Raw genomic sequence first — 14,647 nt, forward strand, 5'->3', positions numbered from 1 at the left:
CTCTACCTGTGTTAGACTGTAGAACATCTGCCTTTTCTCCATCTATTTTTCAATTGCCTTTACCTTTTTCTTTGTTTTCCTCTATCTTCTTGTTTTTGTTTTTCAGGGGCAAGAGGAATTCTATGTTAAAGAAAATACAACCTGTGTTGCCAATAGGCAGCTTTTGAGTTATAGTCTCCTGGGTTGTGTTGTCATAACTTTATTGGTGTTTTGGCCATAAATACACCGCTCTCACTTGAGGGACAAAGGCCATGCTGTATGTTAATTTTGTCTGGCAGTGTGTGCTTAGAAAATAAAAAGTTTCTCCATCACACGTGTTTAGAAGAGAAGCTAATTGGAAAGGAATGGTAACATATGGCATTAACCAACAATTGCAACATAACAGCAAAGCTAAATTTGGTTATAGTGAAAGAATACAAGCCAAGTACCTAGACCAGAAGACAAAAATCATTACTGTTACCAAAGATGGTTTGTCAATGATATTGAGAGAAGTGAGAACTGTTCAGCTGACAGCTTGAAGATCAACGTTAGGACCAGAATTGCAGGCAGAAATTAAAAAACAAGTGATAGAAATGCTTCAGAAAGAGATGACTGCATGGATTAGTTGCCTCAGGAATTGATGAAGTTAGCTTGAACTCTGGCTGGTGAAACTGTACCACTGTCTTCCACGAGCCACGATTATTTACTCCCTCTGACAGCTTCCTTTTGGGGGGGCTTAGAGAGGTCTTTGTTTAGATCTGAGAATGTGCTGTGCCATTCAGGTCTGCTAATCTGGTATGTAATCAGAGCTGCCAACCCTGCGTGCCAGGAATGGCTGAGAATGTAAATCTTCAGCCGCAGAATGTTAAATCCATTAGCGTAATAAATTGTCTCTTTGCATGGAGTATGGCGAGCAACAGTTAGGATGCCAGTTCTGGTCTCATGGGTTTACTGCAGCTACCAACAAAGGAAGAGAAAATGTGTAGTGTTCTGGGATGTATCCTCAGACAACTCAAGTGAGCTACAATGAAGGAAACTGCTGAAAATGTGTGTAGTGCTGTGAAGACTGAATTGAAGACAATGTGAACAAGAACTGTGTGTTCTCGTCCTGGGAGAGGAAGAAATAAATACAGTAAAATTGCTTTAGGAATGGCAGCTCAACATAGTCGCAAGGACACATCAAGAACTAGCAAAATATTAGTTGGAGAGGTTCCAAGGATGGAAAATTTGTGAGCCAGAAACCTCTCTTCTTCCAGAGACCGATGGAATAGAAGACGTCACAAACACATAGAAAATAAGAAAAGGAAAATCTATCAGCAGTAAAACTGATTGCAGGACCTGAGCACTGAAACCAAATGTTGTAGCAATACTGTAGGCAAAAACAGTGAACAGATTCTGAGTTATTAGTATGAAATTAACTAGTTATGTGCTGTTGTTGTGAATGGAAATTAAGGAAGGAAATGGGCAGAAGGAGCTAAACCTTCCTGAGGAGGAAGTAAGAGAGAGAGCCTGATGTGCAAAAGGAATAAGATGCCTTCTAACGTTAGGGAAGCCATTTGTGGTTGCTGGGAAGGATGAGACAGTAGCCTTCAGAAAGCAGTATTTGCCAATCCTTTGACTCAGAAATATAGACGGTGCTTTTTGTGTGTCCCGGTATTTACTTGGATGTGACAGCTTAATGTTACTAAGCATGCTGACTTAAGTTCAGACTTGTTAAATATCCATAACTTTTATATTTATGAGGCTATTTACAATATTCTACGACAAATTTATCAGATAGAGACTGTCAGCATTGAGAATAAATCCTTCCTCAAGGGAGAATTTAAGATATTTTGGAGGTAGTCAGATGATAACTTTCACTAAGCTGAATGGAGCTCAGGAGTAACTGTGGCAGAATTGACTGAAAGAAGCCCTCCGTATTCAGTAATGTAGCTCCCTGTGGTTCTCTGTTTTCCAGAATACTGCTGTTTCCATGGCCTGGAAACAACAATTTAAATTTTAACCGGAGTTACTAAGGCTCAGTTATCTCTACAGCTGCTTGGATTTGAAGGTCTACTTCATTCTTGAACTCTATGGAGAAAATAAGATCAGTAGATCACACAGCATTAGGTCTTATGTCTGTGCTGCACTGCTTGCTGCCTGGTACTGAGACCTTTTCAGGTAAAATGGCAAACTGTGGCTAGAGTTCATCTGTAGGTACTCTGAAGTCAAATGATTTATCTAAGCCAGTGATACTGTACTCCACTATGCTCAGGTAGAATGGAGTAACTACAGGTTGTAATATATCAACCTGTATTGTTGAATCATCTGTAAATATGCAGAAGAGGCCAAGATATCCAGCTTGTGCTGATGGAAACTGAATTAGCTGAGTCAATCACTATTTTACTGTAAAGTGTTATTGAGCATTTTGTTGATGCTTTTCAACAAAATATTGCATGTAATTGTGACCTCTACCTTGGACTGTAGGGAATATGGTATCCTGATCCAACTGTGTTTTAATTACTGTCTAATTCTCAGCAGTAGCTCTGACAATTACAGTCACCATTTGTTCTGAGATCAGACAAGTCTTTTGTTGACATAACCATTACTTTCTCTATGGCTTCTGTTGCTCTATGTTTTTGTTAAACGCTGTAAAGAAAATTTCTTCAGTCCCTCACTCTTTTCCCACATTTGTAGAGCACGAAGTTCTGAACTAGGGGCAATATTTGGCAAGATACCTCATAGCAAACTGTACTGTACATGAGAATGTAATAGTTTAACCCTTAAACCAAAGCTGCTTTCTGTATTTCAGTGCCTTGGTACTGTTTCTATTAGTGTGGGCACACAAACCGCTTGTGTCTGTTCTTGCTGCTGCTCCAAGGGGACTGAACTATTGTTTCATTTCAGTGTGTCTTGGAAACATCTTGGTTGCATGCTCTTGCTTACTATTGGAAGGCTGGTGCTTGGTCAGCTCTTTGGCTTTTCCAGATTTGCCTCTCCATTTTGCCAGATGCTTACAAAGCAGACTTCAGTCTTCTGCTCTGGACTCACAATTTCCCTATATTATTTATCACTTCCGTGGCTGCCAATATCCCTCTTCTGGTGAAGCCCATCAAAAGCTAAGCTTGAGCCAAGCAGCAGCCTGCAGCAGGTGTGGGCACACCTCAGTGAGCTGTGCCCATGCTCAGCCCCAGCTGAGGAGCAAAGGCTGGCAAACACCTGAGATGGCTGCAGAAGTGTCAGGGCAGATCTTGGAGCAGTGCCTCCTTCGAACAGAAGAAACCTTTGTGCTGCATGTCCCGAGGCTTGGGAAGAGAAAACCTCCTAATACCTGGAGGTGTCACTGCCTCTTTTGTTTCTTGGGTAGTTTTCTTTTTCTTTAACCTGTATGTATGTATAGTTTGAGGCCAGAACAAATTATATTTTTGCTATCTAGCGCCAGCCACAATGACTGGCATTCTCTCTGTTTGCTCAGTAATAGCATTATCCATTAATCTCCTCTGCCTATGGTTATCAAATTTACTTGGGCCTGAAGATGGTTATTGCCTCATAAACAGAAGCATTCTCCAGTAAAACCTCTGATGAGAAGAGATGGTTTATTGCAAGGATTAACACATGGGTACAGAAGGTGCCCCTGTGCTGGGGTGTCTCTTGCTCAGCAGAGCTGTCCCAGCGTGACAGCCCTATCACCAGCCACCACTGCAGGGACAGGTCTTTGTTAATTCCTGCTTACATCCTTATCATGTTCTGAAGCTTCATCCTCTGTGAACCTGTAAGTAGACACTTGGGGGTACAGCTGGATGGCAGCTGGACGTGAGCCAGCAGTGTTCCCTCATAGTCTAGAAAGCCAACTGTATCCTGGGCTGCATCCAAAGCAGAGTGGCCAGCAGGGTGAGTGAGGGAGGGGATCCTGCACCTCTGCTCTGTTCTGTGAGAGCTCACCTGGAGCGCTGCATCTAGATGTGGAGTCCTCAGTACAGGAGAGACATGGAGCTGCTGGAATGCACCCAGAGGAGTGTCACAAAAATGATCCTGGGGATGGAACTCCTCTCCTACAGGGAAAGGCTGAGAGCTGGGGCTGTTCAGCCTGGAGAATAGAAGGCTACAGCGAGACAGGTAGCACAGGAAGGTGGCAGATGTCCCATCCCTGGAGACATTCAAGGACAGGCTGGACTGAACTCTGAGCACCTGATCGAGCTGTAGGTGTCCCTGTCTCTGCAGGGAGGTTGGACTAGTTTGGCTTTAAAGGTCCCTTCCAACTCAGTTCTGTGTTTCTAACTCAGCAGATCACTAGAGCTGACAGATGTACCGAGGCTTGTGGTGAACATACTTCAATGCAATCTTTCTTGAAGAAAGAGGGGAGCAGTACAGTTTGTGCTACCTTCATGGTAAAAAAAAACAAAACATTTTTCTCTGTTCTTCAATTAATCTGACAGGCTAAAAATCAAAGATATCTTGCAGGAATCTTTGATTTGAAACATAGAATCAAGTTTTTCCACTGGAGTGAAGCTCTTCTGATAGTGCTTGTCACTTGGCATCAGTGTGTTGAGAGGCTCAAATAAATAACAGTGAAGAGGGAAGTGGGAACGTGACTAATCTTACCTGGTCTGAACTGTATGCGTAGAGTTGGAGCATCAAGGTATTCCTAAAAGGGGTGTTCTCAGACACTGCACTACTAACAAGATACTTTGGGTCCCCTTTCTGTAGTCAGCTGTTAAAATTAGTTATTCTCTGCAATACTTCCTCTAGACTCTATCCAACCTTTGCTGTCAGTCTAGTGAAACCTGACACTAAGAGAACCAGAACTTACTGGATTTTCAGCATGAATCTGTTAGTCATTTGTTTCCTCTTATTTTGCTTTGCCTTGACCTCTTAATCTTTCCTTCAGAAGAGCTGGCTCTTGCACTCATGCTAGGAAAAAATATGTCATGATATACAAGCTACAAGTCTAAGTAAACATATTGGTTTATTGTTTGTCACCTTGGTTATTCTAATCAAGTTACATGGCAGTAAATAGAAAGCCTGCAAGGACTGGAAGGATGGATTGGGTAAGACATATGGCAGAGGTCAGAAGGCCAATGGATAATGGGGGAACTGTCAAAAGTCAAGCCAAGCTGGATTTTGCAAGCGAAAGCAAAATAAATAGAGGGAGCTATTTTGGCTGTACAAGAGAAGAGCAATGAAATTCTTGGGAATATGGACTTCATTTTCTGGCTTAGTAAAAGACACTACCTTGTTCAATGTGCTTTGCTTCTCTTACATGCCGAAATAAGTGGGGATACAACATTACATCTAGAAATATTGTAGGTATGAAGGCAGTAATAATGAAATAGGAGACAGTTCCTCAGTGTAGTGAAAGAAGAGGAAGAGACTTCTCAAAAGCTTGATGTTGTTATAGGACAGATATTTCCAATCTCATTTATAAACATTGTATAGAGAAACTTCCAGAGGCATCCTCTGTAGTTGTGGTTTGCAACTGTGGTGACTTCCAGTCAGGGAAAACAGACTGAGAGCAGCACAGAGTCAGAGAAGCAGAGAACCAAAATAACAAAGGGCTGTTTTGCATGGGAGAGGTGAAAGAACTTTGCTCAATATAGCAATAATGTACAAACAAACCAAGTGAATTAGCAAAGGACAGGAGTGGATGTGACTGACTGTCCCCTCAGTTTCGTTTCATGCAGCTGTCGGAAATAGTGGGTGCAGGACTGACTTGACCTAGCAGGTCTCATTTCTAACTTTAATTTCTAACTTTAATTAGTGTTCTTGTAAGCCATGCAGGCATATGGTATTCTCCTTGGGTCCTGGTAACACTTGTGTGATTTCTGCCAGGCTCTGGGCTGTCCTGTGGAGATTAGGGTTTGCTTTTGGAATGACATTTTGGCACATTGCTGTGGCTTCTGTACCCCCTGCCTGCTGGATGGTGGTGACAGTAGGTGACCGGTGTCCATCTAAGCCAGAATGTAGTTGTTTGCTTCTGTGTCTCTGTGATCTTTGGAGAGTGGTTACTTGGCTGAAGTGTCTAAACTGACAGTTGTCTGAGGATTTTGAGGATTTTTGGGTGCCCAGCTTGAATTATGGTATCAGGCATCCTCATTCTTCTCCTACCAGTATTTCAAGGTAGCGATGTTCTAGTAGAAATAAAATGGAGTACACACTTGTTAAAACTAAAATTCTCCAGCAGATTGATTACAGTGGTTTCGTGCCTATACATCTACACATCACCTGTAGTAGAACACCCATGATTTTGCAGTAGGAGAGATGACATGCACACTTGTGTTCACAGTAGCACTGGCTGCGCCCCACCAGCCCAGCCCACTTTGATGAGTGCCCGCCTCCACCTCCAGCTCTGTGGGAGTGTCTGTGGCTGAGGTTAGCTGAGGACAAGTTTACTATCAGTCATACTTTTATATACAGGCTTTCTGAGATGCAGTTTGTATGTGTGAAAGCATAGCAGCTCAAACTGATGGCAATCAACGTTAGTGGCAGTCATATCTGCTTATTGTCACTGCTGGGAGTTGTGTGCAATTAAAAGGATTTCCATAGCCACTCGCAGTGATGTTTCAAGGATCATTTCCCTTTAGCTTTCCTTGCAAGAGACTGATTGCTGATAGAAAGAACGTAATTTTCTACCAGTTTGAACTGGTTGGAGCTAGTTCTCCATAAAACATATTGCAGTTTTCAAACCAAAGAATGCTCTTTAGAAAAGGTGGTGAGATGGGAAAGGCATACATTCAAACTGACTTGGCTGGGGAAATTCTGACTCTGCATAATGAACATCACGCACATACGTATGCACATATATATTACTTTCATTTACACTGATCTCTGCATAATATTAATAATAATATTAATTCATTTTGACAAGAGTAAAAAAAAAAATCTATAGAAATTTTGCATTTTAATGTTTTGAATGTTTGATTGGTGTTGCATCAATTTTTGATCTTTCAGGGACAAGTTGAAAATTATTCTGACATAGATATGGTAATCTGAGATTTGCTGCTAGGATCCTTTCACTGAGAAAGAATCCTGTTTTTTTTCCAGTGAGCTTATGTAGTGTGCAAAGGGCTGGTACCCATTCTTGAAAGATTTCAGAGTATCTACACTTGAAAATCAGTGTATTCAGAAATATAAAATCATTATCAGAAATCTGTGAAACAGATTTCCTCAGCCCCAGTTTTAAGCTTCTAAGCACCCATGAACAGAATTTCACATGTTGCAGATAAAGAGACTCCAGATTGTTTAGAGAAGCCGTGGGTAGCAGCTGGTTACAGAGCTGACCAGTTTTCTCATAGCTCCAATAACCGTGGTCTGTAAGTTTGGTGTTCTTGACTTCTGATCACTGACCATAGAATCATGGAATCACCAAGGTTGGAAAAGACCTCTAAGATCATCTAGTCCAACTGTCCATCTACCACCAATATTACCCACAAGCCATCTCCCTCAGGGCCACTTCTTCATGTTTCTTGAACACCTCCAGGGAATTAATGAGCCCACCACCTCTCTGGGCAGCCTGTGCCAGTACCTGACCATTCTATCAAGAAGAATTTTTTCCTAATATTCAACATGATGCATGCATGCAGCAGTTTTTACACTTAAGGATGATACACCTGGCCAAAAGCTGGAGTTCTGCAGGGAATTTCTGGAATAATGCATGTTCCTGCAGGTTCTTTCAGAGAAGCCTTCCCAATATGACAGTCAGACTGTGCTGCTTGCCTTGATTTCCAATACTGTACTCATGGAAAAAATGGAATGCATTTGGGATTGTACTCTGTATGGCTGAGCATAATTCCATTTGTAAGTATGTCTTTATGTACTCCTCAGGGATGATATGAAGTTTAGATGTGAAGTCTCTTCCAGAGCAGTCAGAAATACAGACTTGATGAGATGCTTCAGGAATTCACAGAGATTTTTGAGGGTAGCACCAACAGTCATCTCAAATGTATTTATCCGTCACCTAAAAATGATTGTTCTTGGCATTCTGTGATCTCATGCAGTTTGCATTATGGACCTCCGCACTGGTTTTATTAGCTGCTTTGTTACCAGTAGTCCAGTTCTACAGAACTCATCAAAGCCATCTCTAACACAACTGTGAGCTCTCCGGGGCCACTTTGATTACACTGCACAAATGAGACTCTACCAAATATGAAACAGCTGCATGACTGGTATTCTTACTTCAGTTAAAATTTAACCAAAACATAATCTCTTGTATGAGAGACTAAAGCACATGCAGTAGCATAGATATACTGGCACTACCATAAAGTTAAATGCTTGTTAAAGGGCTGAGCGATGGCTCTCAGAGATTAAAAAGGGCACTTCTTCTGAACGTGGGGATATTAATCTCTGCAATTCTAGTAACTATACTGTATTATGTTATGTTGCACTATACTTCTCTATGCTCTTTATGGTCCTTTTTTTCAGCCAGAAAGTGGTCCCTGGATCCTTTCTGGGAGAGAGCTGCATAGGTGTGTTCTGCTTTTTTCTCCCCTCTTTTGGAGAGGCGTGCGCCTCGCAGTGAGGATGGGGTGTGTGATGGAGATCTGCCCCCTGAGCTTTCGATGAGACATCAGCCCACTGCATATACTAGGCTGAATATTTCCCAAAAATGAAAACTTTGGGATTAACACTGTAGATATACTGAGCTTTTGTACACAGCCTCTTGGCAAACGTACTAAGTAGTCCTTTTGGCTAAAAAAAAAAAGGAAAAAAAGGAAGAAAAAAAAAAGAAGAAAAAAGAAAATCCACAAATGCGCTGGTAGGAAAAAATGACAGGGAAAACCCTTTTTCTTGATACTCAAAACACGGGAAAGAAACACAGACATGTGAAAAGTGCTCTTTAAACACTTGGATGAGTCATACTGCATTGTTTTACTGCACAGTAAACCCTGAACTCACAAGAATGGAAACAAAATCCTAGTTTTGTTAGTTCTCAGGTATTCCTGAGATGAAGTGGAAATGGGAGTGCTTAGGCCTATCACTGGGATATATGGAGCATGCTACTATCTCGTGGTAGACACCAACTTCTACAAGCCCTTTTGATGTCAGAGTGGCTCTGCCCCCAGTGAGGGGCAAGTGGCAGCATGGACATCAGTGCTGCTATTAGAAGTAGTGCTTTCCTGGGTTAGAAAGGCAAGCAGTGCATGCAAAACTGGTGCATCTGCAAATATGGGGCTTTCTAAGATGTTGCTTCTCTGACGTCTGAAGCCCTTTACTGGATGTCTGGAGAGCAGAAAAAGTTTTGCTGTAAGATTAATTGATGTGAAAGCTTAAAAGGGTGTTAGTGGATCATACTCAGAAAATCAGAAAACTAAATGCATCATGAACAGTATCTTGAGAAGCATTTTCAGCAGAGATGTAAATAATTGATTTATACTGGTAGGTAAAACCCTTGGAACAATGGCAGGCATATCCAGAAATGGGTGTGCACATCTGCCAGTGCTGCAAGTAAAGGCCACAAACGTAGATGAATGCAGCCATGCTGCTAGGAAAGCACTGGGTATGAAGGGCTGGGAAACTCAGGGATCATTGTGCACACCCATAACACTGCCTGTGCCTGGAAGCAGTGTCACATCTGGCCCCCTCCCTCCCTGTAACTGCACACGAACAGCACTTCTGACTCCCTGTGACAAGCTGTTGGGATTCCCAGCTCAGGTTCCCAGATAAACCAGATCAACTCTGTGAGCCAGGAGGCAGCAGTAGGAGGGAGATTTTGGGCAGCGTGTGTTCAGAAATGGAGGTCTCGGCCCAAGACTTTCCCTGACATTGCTCATCTTAGCAAGCCAAATAAATATAAAGGAAGATGCAAGGGAGGTTTGCAAGATCCTGACAGGATGTTCCCACACTGACATGCTGTTGGGTCACCCTGGAGCTCTGGGCAGGTGCTGCGTGTGGCTGGATGACATCTCTTACCAGCCAGGCAGATTTTGTCTCCAACAGCTGTTGCAAGAAGCTGCCTTGCAGCATGGTGCACGCGTGGGCTGCTCAGATGGTGTTGCATTATTGTCTCTTCTAATGAGCTGTGGGATCTGGATGCTGTGCATTAGGCTGATCTTTCCTGGAATTTAACTTGAAAGCTTACCATATTTCCAAGTAGAGGACATGCCCAAGCAAACGAACAGCTGGGCGCCTGCATTTCTATGTGATTGTATTTATCCTAGATGTTTAATGGCCCTAGTTCCTGCCGTGCTTTTTAAAGCCCACTAAAATGTCAGACGTGCCAAACGCCATATTGAAAAAAGGACTCATCAATCTTGATGGATTTTTGTCTGGTGCTTGTAAGTTAGCCTTGAAGATTTGGCCCTCTTATGAGCTCACTGCATGTTTTTGAAAGAAGGGCGTTGAGGCATCAGCTTTGCATTTGCTTTGCACTGATCTGTGCCTGCGAGTGACCCAGCTGCACAGAGCTCACCATGTCGGTGGGACTCCAGCATTCCTCCAAAGCCTGGAGATGAGCCATACTAGTGGTGACTGTTCCCCCGCCATGCAAGGACAGGCCTGTCCCTGCAAGACTTGCTGTGTCCACTGTGACATCCGGTCCCATTCTCTTTTCACCATCTGCCTGTTTTCACCATTCCTGCTCGCCAATGTACCGCAGCCATCAGAACAGACGTTCCAGGGAAAGTTGTGCAACTGTCACCACTTAATCATTAACTGGGACATTCTGGATGCTATTTTTTTTTAAATTTATTTCTGTATTATGGGAGGGGAGGTGTGGATGGGGCAGCTGGGATGCACGCAGAGATCTGGTGCTCAGGCATGTATCTCAGGCTGATCCTTGCCTTCTGTTTGCAGCACGTATTTTCTCGCATCCACAAAGCTGAGGGCTGCCCAGAACAGAAAACAATGCTGTGGTGACCGAAGTGAGTGAAATGAGCTGCTTCTCAGATGGAGCTCCAGCTTTGCTGTCTGAAGATGCTGGCTGAGACCTGCTCTGTGCTTGGTATTGTGTGCGATGGCGTGTGGGCCCTGGTGGCACTCAGTGAAGAGCCAGCCTTTGCAATGGGATTTTCTTCCTGCCACACACAGGTTGGTGGCTTGTGCTCCCTGGCTCAGAGTCCCCTTAAGCCTGGGCCTGCCTAGAAGGAGCTGTCAGGGAGATGATTCCTGCCTCCACATTCATTTCTCACTTAGGGTATCACTATTCAGCACATCTTGGGAGGTTCAGGTTGGATAGGAGGAAAAATTTACACTCAAAAAGAGCTGCCCAGGGAGGTGGTGGAGTCACCGTTCCTGGAGGTGTTCAAGAACTGTGGAGATGTGGCATTGAGGGACATGGCTAGTAGGCATGGTGGAGATGGGTTGATGGTTGAACATGGTGGAGATTGGTGGAGACTGGTTGATGGTTGGTGATATTAGAGGGCTTTTCTGACTTTAATGATTCTATGTTTGGTTCAATATTTCAGCTATCCCGATTAATCTCAGAGACAAGATTTGCCACACAGCAATGGCTGAGATTTGAATTCATCAGCAGAGCAGCAGTCCAAGTCCTTGCTCCTTTCATCAGACCCCACATGTCCCCATAAACACCCCTCAGTGACCCACCATTGCCTTTTTCAGCGGGTATTTTGAAAGTTGCTTGTGAAAGCAACTACAACAGCTGCCAGCTTTTCAGCCTACACTTTGATCTCCAACCTGCAGAGCCCTATATACCAGTGTGAAAGTCTCCTCCCAAGGAGAAGGTAGGAACAGAGGTGACAGCTGTCCTCAGAGCAAGGCCAGGAGGAGAATCCAGGTCCCTGGCTCTTCTGCCCTGTCATAGAATCACCTGAGTTGAAAGAGACATTTAAAGGCCATCTGGTCCACCCCCCTGCAATGAACAGGGACACCTACACTCTATCAGGTGCATAAAGCCCCATCTAGCCTGACCTTGAATGTCTCCAGGCATCCACCACCTCTTGAGGCAACCTGTGCCAGTGCCTTGCCACTCTTATTGTAAAACACTTCTTTCTTATATCCAATCCTGTTACCTCTAGGAGCAGTATGAAGACAGGCTGAGGGAGCTGGGCTTGTTCAGCCTGGAGAAAAGAAGGCTGCAGGGGGACCTCATTGCAGCATTTCAGTACCTAAAGGGAGGGGAATCAACTCTTTGAAAGGGTAGATAACAGCAGGAGGAGGGGAAATGGTTTTAAGTTGAGGGAGGGGACGTCAGGGGGAAATTCTTTACAGAGAGAGTGGTGAGGTGCTGGAACAGGCTGCCCAGAGAGGTTGTGGATGCCTGGAGGTGTTCAAGGCCAGTTTGGATGGGGCCCTGGGCAGCCTGGTCTAGCATTAAATGAGGAGGTTGGTGGCCCTGCATGTGGCAGGAGGGTTGGAGATTCCATGATCCTTGAGGTCCCTTCCAACCCTGGCCATTCTGTGATTCTGTGATTCAGGATCAGTGCAGCAAGGTTAAAACAACTTACATAGCACCCAAACTACACCGAGCAAAGAAAACAGTGTCATGCTCTGCTCAGAAATATTTGGGCTGTTCATGCTGTTGCTTATAGCTGCGCTGTATCATGTGAAGTCAGTGAGCCCAGCTGGGTGTAGCTGAGGGTGGTGCTCACATTGTCTGGGCTAAATGTCAGCAAGGAACAGCCGCAGTCGAAAAAGAAGGATTTCTAAGCATTTCCCTTCTCCAGTCACACACAGCCTCATTCTTGGATGGCTGAGGCAAAAGGACAAGAGCAATGTTATTTTAGATAGAAAGTACCTATATGTTTTGTTCTTTCCTCATAGAAAGAAACAGAAATGAGCTCTGTGTCTTGTAAACATGAACCCCCAGTGTTTTGTGTATATAAACCAGCTGCTAGGAAAGCTTGACCAGTTTTGACTCTGCTTTGTGTTTAGGGGACAAACAGTGTCAATTCCTCAGCCCACTGAACTCCTCTCCACATTCCCGTAGATATCTGGATAGGTTTTGGGCACTGCCTGTGCCCTTCTGCAGCTTTGTTGGGGAACCCCATTGCCACCCAGAACCTGGACCTTCTGAGCATTCCTCAGCCACTGTGGGCCAAAGTCAGCTCTCATGGCTGAGGATGGACATCAGTCTGGGTACCACCTGCCTACCACTGTCTGTTGAATCCTTGTTGTCTTCCACCTTCTTAGCAGCAGGTGTGATTCTTCCCTCCTTCACACAGAGCAAAATTAGCTGGGATGACTCAGAGCCAACACTGAAACTATTTAATCCAAGTTAGTTCTCACAGCAAGTTCTGGCAGATGGACAGCAGTGTGTGCCTGAAAGTGCCAGCTGCTCCTCTCCGAAGGCATTGTCTGCCAGATGAACTCTGGCAACACCAGTACTCAGCCAGGGAGTGAAAGGCAGGCAGTAAATGTCCAAGGCCATCACTGCTAGACCAAGCAAGGAGAGTTGTTCTTGGACTTGAGAAGGAACCTGCATCCATTTCACCTGCTTAACTCTTTAATCAGCTTGCAAATGAGCGAATGTCCTGCAAAGCCAAGTGTTGAGTCACATCATTCAGGATAGCTTATAAATCTGAATTTTCACTTATGAAGAAGATAGGCTTAACACATACTTTGCAACCATTGTGCCAGGCTTCCTTCAGGTGTGGGTAGACTATGTGCAACCAAAAGCATTGGGTTGGGTGTCCAATGTTTCTCAGCTACCACATCCACTAGTTGTAAGCATAGGCAGTCTGAGAATTCTGGGACAAGGGCCTAGTCCTAAGCCTTCCCAAAGCCTGTGACCCTCAATTTTGTCCAGATGTGAAATCGCAGACCTTTCTGCCCTTCTTTTCTTGTCAAGGCCACGTGTACAGCACTGACACTCCAGAGCCCTGCCCATGAGGGGAGCTGCTGCCAGAAAAGAGTACGTAAGAGCAGGAGTCCAAGCAATTAAGGACCACTTTATTTACATTCTGATATATTTACAACACTTTGCTAATGTTGGTCTTCCAGAAAAACAGTTGTACAATTTGCTGCAGGGCTGCCTCTGCAACTGTGTGCCAGCCAGCAGCTGGATTCTTGTGTCCAGGACAGGGCTCATGAACTTCTGTCCAGGAATCTGTTCAGCATGGGGAAAAGCTTCATTTTCTCTACCTATTGTTTTTTTTTTTTTTCCTTTTCTTTCTTTTCTTTTTTTTTTTTTTTCATTTGTTGTATGTTTTATTTTCTTTGTTGAGCAAGTCCTGAAATATTTTTCCTATCTAGGCATGATTAAAACTAGATTCCTTCTTATTATTCTTTTCATGGTGATAGATACATGGTGATACTTGATACTGCAGCGTCTGATGCATGGACTCAGATGCGAATGATCCAAATCGTTTATTACAAGTTCTCACATCACTTATATAGCTTCACAAGTTTTCTTTTTCTAGCTTTCCCATCCATCCCTACAACTTTCCCATGCACCTTTACATGTCAACAGAGCATTCTACAAAACACTCTTCAACCGTTCACACGGGCGCTTATCCAGTCAGAGCAGGGAGACGTTCTTTCTTCTTCTTGGTTCTCATGCTGTTTATCTTGCTCCACAGCTTCTGCTCTGAACAGTTTTTCCCGTATTCCCACATAATACATACTGTGACACATGCAAAAGTACAATTTCCCAGGTCACAAGAGCTTGTTGATGAGATTTCTTATTCTTGCAGTTGTATCTCTTGGGAGCCTGACTGTGATCAGGCTCTGTGCAGGACAGCACTGTGCACAGTACATATGTTAAGTGGAGCTTTTCTGCAAGTCTCTCCTGCTCCCT

The sequence above is a fragment of the Phasianus colchicus genome, chromosome 7 (assembly GCF_987193195.1).
Source record: "Phasianus colchicus chromosome 7, bPhaCol1.hap1.1, whole genome shotgun sequence".
NCBI lineage: Eukaryota > Metazoa > Chordata > Aves > Galliformes > Phasianidae > Phasianus > Phasianus colchicus.